This window comes from Peromyscus maniculatus, chromosome 1 (assembly GCF_049852395.1).
Source record: "Peromyscus maniculatus bairdii isolate BWxNUB_F1_BW_parent chromosome 1, HU_Pman_BW_mat_3.1, whole genome shotgun sequence".
NCBI lineage: Eukaryota > Metazoa > Chordata > Mammalia > Rodentia > Cricetidae > Peromyscus > Peromyscus maniculatus.
Genome location: NC_134852.1, coordinates 141,867,779 through 141,873,778, shown reverse-complemented (window position 1 = coordinate 141,873,778; position 6,000 = coordinate 141,867,779).

Sequence of the window (6,000 nt, the reverse complement as noted above, 5' to 3'; positions counted from 1 at the left end):
ACAGGTCAACTGAGCCAGTGAGAGCGTTCCCTTCTTGGCCAGCCCCAGTTTTGACCTCTCCTCTCTTTCCCATGGCAGATCAGATGCAGAGTGGATGGAACACTCCGTGGGTGACAAAAGGCTTTTTTCCTGCTTCAGTTGGGATCTGTTCAAGCCTCTGCTGTGTCTCTCTTGAGCTCCTGGGTATTTAAATCAAACTCACTACCCAGATTCCTTGACCTCAAACTTGTCACTCTATGCAATGAGGCAGGAAAGCCTATGAGTTGGCACGGTCTCCCATCTCCTTCTGCAGTTTTGGAATCTTCTGGCAGGTCAGGGTAACTACAGTCTGGTCCAGCCATGGAGGTAACTAACACAGACTGCTTTCCAGTTTGGGTGTATCCAGCAAGTGGTTGCATCACTTACTTGCTGCTGGGACCAAATGCCTGACAGAAAATACACAAAATCTTACCTTGGCTCACAGTTTGAGGTGATGCCATCATCTGCCGTGGTGGCGAGACATGAGGGTCAACAGCTCCACCCTCGTGGGTACCTCGCCTCCTGACACCCAAGCAGACAGGAAGCTAGAGACAAGACAGGAAGTGCTGTCTGTAAACCACAAGTCCCACCCCCGGTGATCCACTTCATCCAGTTAGATCTCACTTCCCAAAGCTTCCACGGCCTCCCAGAACAGCGCTGCCATCTGGGCACCAAGTGTTTAGATGTGAGCCCGTGAGAGGAGAGTTCACGTTCAGACAGTAGCTACGGTTGTAGAATGCGGCCCTTCCTAGCTCACCGTATGTATCAATAATGGGAGTTGTTATGACAAGTGTTATATATTATATATCATAGCCAACTATTTAAGGCACCTTGGCAGTGGATAAGGTGGAGCAGACCACAATCCTGCCCCAGATGTAAGCTCCAAACAGCTCAGTGTGTGAGCCTTGCTCAAACAGTACTACCTTGGGGGTGCAGAGGCTTAGGCTCCTGAAGCCAACTGATTTTAGAAGCCAACTTAGAAGCCAAAGCCCTACCTTTGACAGATGGTGGGGACATCCTGAGGGGCCCTGCTTCTTCTTCTCGGCCTGTGTGTTGTTTGCTTATCCTGGGAGTTTTGCCATCCACACCAGCCTGAGACTAAGGTCAGCAATAGAACAAGAAGGAAGCCAGAGCCCATTGCTCCTGCAGAGTGAAGCTTGCCCCGCCTTGTGGGGACTGGGGCTGAGCAAGGAGGGTAAGGAGAGAGTAGGGGCTGGTCTTCTGGGCTAAGGAGGGAGATGAGGCAGGCCTGGAGTTGGGGCTCAGAGGACACCTTGAGAGGCTGCTGGGATGATGCCTGATTTGCTAACAAGATCAGAGAAGACAGCACCAAGCCTGGGTGATTGACAAACAGCACTCAGAATTCACAGAAGGTCAAGGTCCCCAACTCTCCTGGCTCCCCAGACTGCCTGCCCTCCAACCTCAGGAAACTCCAAATCCCCTTAACCACGGATGGAGCCTGCTAGGCCTTCTTAGGGAGCCCCAGCGTGTAGTTCTGTGGCCGATCACATGAATGCATCATCTCAGGGGCATTTGGGGCATTGTCCTTCATGGACTCAAAGGTTAGCTGTAGATTCCACCTTGCAGCTGGCAACGGGGAGTACAGAGAACAGATGGAGCATCTCCCACCAGCAGGATGCTAATACCCTGTGCACCCAGTGGACCAGGAAATGGCCGGCCATTTGTGCTGCCATCAACACGCAGTGATGCTGCCTCCAAGTTCACATGTCTTCAATGCCTTCCCCTAGTCAGGACTCCTTAGAGCAATTGGTCCAGGCAATTTCCAGGGTTGCAGGTAGCATGAGGAATGGGACAAGAGATGGATGTGTGGGGCTTTTTAGGGAGGGCTGTAAAGGGCCCTCCTGCATACTCATCCTGCCCTAGCCGCTGACATTGTTTCCATGTCCTTGGGCCTGTCCTCACGTTTCCAAACTCTGCTGCTCAGAAAGCGCTGCCGGCCAGAGAGCTGAAGGAAATGGGAACCGAAAGTTACAGTGTAGCAACTGTCCACTTCTGGGATCCCTGCTGAGTCTCAGCCCCACGTCGCTTCTGTCCATTACTCTTGAGGCTGTTGATGACAGGAGCCAGGACCAATGCTTGTATCCATACGGCTTGATCTTCCAATTCTGTGATGTGCGGAAGGCTGTTTCAGAGGCATCTCCTCAACTTTCTTTCAGCTTATCTTATTCTACCTTCAGCCCAGTGCTAGAGGTGTAACCTCAGTCTTGCAGCCTCTTCTCTTCTGTCCATGGGTCTTAGAGATCCAGGTGTCCAATACTATGAGGTCTCCAAGATGAGTAAGCCCTCCCTAGCAGGATAACGGAGACCTGACTGTCTGCTCCCACCTGTAACCTGAGAATGGATTCATCTCTCTCTCTCTCTCTCTCTCTCTCTCTCTCTCTCTCTCTCTCTCTCTCTCTCTCTCTCTCTCTCCTCTCTGTTCACACTCCACACCAATGGGGCTCTGTAGCCTCTTATATGAGAACATATGCATTGTCTCCCCAGGATCTTGAGGTATCATCTGGGGTACCACAGATCCTTGTCATTTTAGAAGGTTATTTCTGGGAATATCCCACTTTATGCAGATATGCTTACTAAGGGACCCTCTTTCCTAGTGAGTGAGAGGACAGCAGAGGACTGATTGTGGGAGATCACTCCCACTTTTTCCCCAAGGTACTCTTGTGGAGTGAGGGGATACGAGATTTAGATAGAAATATAGAGGAGAGAGAGACAGATAGAAACACAGGGTAGCCTCGGGAAGGCCTGAGTCAAAACCCACCTCTCTCTCTCTCTCTCTCTCTCTATATATATATATATATATATATATATATATATATATATATCCCAGGCTGGTCTCAAATTCACAGAGCTCCACCTGCCTCTGCCTCCTGAGTGCTGGCATTAAAGGCATATGCCACCATCACCCAGCCAAGGAAGACATTTCTTACCCAAGCCTAAACAGACACTAACTTGGCTTTTTCTTCTGGGTTTGGGTAACACCAGGAATCAGCATTGGGCCGTTGCCCCAGTCTCACAACTGGTAGGGGTAGAAAAGAGACGTGGAAGAACTTGCCCAGTCTGCCCCACTGTGCACCAAATGATATCGCAAAGTGCAAGTTAAAACCCAGAGTCTCCCAAAACCTTAAGTATACTTTCAATTTACTCATCGGACTATTTTTTTTTTCTTTAAATTCTGCTCAGGAGTCAAGAAGCTGTCTTCTCTCAAAGGCTGACTTGCAAAAAGCTACCGTCACTCAGTCTCACTAGGCACAGAGTATTTTCGTAAAGATGTTTCTTTTCTTAAAACTAATAAAATAATTGGGTTGAATATGTTCAATGCAGACCTTCCCCTACCAGTGAGCTCTTTTATGGCCACTGAAAAAGTCACTTTGGGGGGGGGGGGCTCATTATCCCTCAAGAGCTTGTGCTGTCATTTACATATGAAAGAGGAAGTTCATAAAAGCCCTTTCTTATTTTCTAATGTGGGTTCAAATCTGGGGCCATTATCATCCTATAGAAAGACCCAAATGGCATATGGATCATTCTGGAGAGAGGGGGGTGAGCGCCTTTTAAGAGAATTGTTTTAGTTTTTGCAGGAAATTAATCAGAGGGATGGGCTTTGTGGAGCAGGGAGCAAATCTAATCTGTCCTTTGTTCAAATTCGCCTCGCTCCAATTCCTAGCAATTGTACACAACATGCTCTTTTGTTCGGGAGACACTTGTTACATGCATAATTAGAGACTGCGGTAGCTGTGTTTAAAGAAAAACTGTTTTCCAATGTAATGTGTGATCTTGATAATAGTATTTTCATCAAAGGTAGCAATTACATTCATTAAGCTGGGACTGGCGTGGAGGCGAGGAAATTAAGTGGGAAGTGAAGAAAGAGCTCCCCTCCCCCCCCCCTTTTTTTTATCTCCTTCCCTTTATAAGTTGAAATGCACCATGGTGAGCTGTAACTGGGAAATACATAGTGAATATAAAAAATAAAGTCCCTTCTTAACCTCTCTGAATAATGACCCTGCAGATAGATATCCCAGGGACAGCCACTATGGATGCACTTTTCAAATTAAAGGGCTTTATTCTGTCTTAATTTCCAATGCAAGTTTTAAACGAGCCCAACATATGATTCGGATCTTTAAAGGCTGCTGGGATCTTCAGGATTAATTCAATGTCCTTTTCACACATAAATTAGTAGTTCTGTGTCCTTAAAAAAAAATCACAACAAGGCATAAATCAACCAGTTTAGGAGAGAAACAAGACCAGGCACCTATTTCTAATTATGCCTTTAACTATTCATTAGGCTTCCTTGTATGTTCATTTTGAAGGTGTTGTAAATGATGTGAGCGCATCTGAGATGAAACGACAGTATTGGGGCCGGGGGTGGGGGGTGGGGGGGGATGGAAGCCATGAATATCTTTGAATATGTATTGCTTCGAGAAAAGACAAAGTGTGTGTGTGTGTGTGTGTGTGTGTGTGTGTGTCTGTCTGTCTGTCTGTCTGTCTGCCTGCTTGCCTCCCCCATGCAGGCATTCTGTGACCTCACGCCGCTAACAACTTGATTAAAAAAAATAACCTTGCAAGGTCTCAGAGGATACGGAGACCAGATTTTATTCAACAGGACAGGAAGATAGTGAGACACTCCTGGGGGAAGCAGACAGGCCCCCCCACTTCTCAGCACCCTTGCTCCTGCCCATGTTTACCCTGAGAGGCATTCTGAGAACATGAAAGCCATCCACGGAAATCAGCTGAGGACTCCTCTTCTTTCCATGGTGTGTGCACAGCTCTGTGGCAAGGATTGTCCTCTCTGGGTCGACTGACCCACATGCCATGCCCATCACCTCAGAGTGGAAATAAAGTACTTAGACAACACCCAACACTTCTGGTGGCTGCACAGAGGCCTTGGTGGCCAACCTAGACCCAAGTGGGGGAGGGATTTTACTCCCTAAGGGAGTTCTATAATTTGAGGAAGAGTGGAATTTCTGAAGTTATTCAGATTTACCCTCTAACCCACTCACTGGCAGTTGAATTGACTTTAGGGGATAAGAACACTGAACGAGCGTCAGGAGATGCACCTGGTGGTGCAGTCCCAGCTGCTCCTTACTGATGGCTCCGTCTGAGTCTGGTAATTTATGTTTTACCGCAATCCTTTGAGGTGGGTGTCAGCACTGCCCTCACACCCACTTTGCATTGTGGGAAATCAAACTTTACAGAGACTTAGGCAGGTAGCCACTGCTGTGGTCAGAATATTTTCATTCTTCCAAACCCGTAGACTGAAGCCTTGATCCCATGGCATGATGAGATGACGTCACTGGGGAGTGATTAAATCATGAGGGGCTTACCCTCAAGCATGGGATTATTATCATTAGAAAAGAAGCCTGGGGGAGCTCTCATGTAACGAACCCTCAACCACACAGGTTTCCTCAGTACCTGTTCTTAGCTATTCGGGATGCTGATATGGGCAGGGATTGGAGAAAAGGAGAATTCTTTCTCTTGCACCCCAAGCTCAGGATTCTGACTTTTTTTTTTTCTTCCTAAATTCTAAATTTTTTTCAGCTAGGAAAAATATGTGCAATCTTATTTTACAAGTCTCACAGTCCACCTGACTTTTTTCTCCCCAAATGCCCTGTGTTTCGTCTTTCCCCTCCTGAGTCGCTCTGCCCTCCCAGCGCACAGTGAACGATGCACAGCAGAGGCCGAGTTCTCCACCACTCTCTAGTATGTCCTGCATTCGGCAGCCGCCTCTCCAGTGAGGGCAACTGGGAATCTTCCCTTTGGATGTCTTTCTTGCTTTCCAGTGTTGCTGCATGTTTCTAAGCTGGATGTTGCATCTTGTTTTCTAAGGTTGCTCCTTTGCCTTTTCTTAAGATTTTGGGTGCCCTTCTACCCACATTTGAAGCTCCTGGCCTTATTTCATCTTTCCTCTGTTAAGAAAAAAAAAAAAAAAAGAAGTTGGACTATTTTCCTAGGTTCACCTTCAGAGGA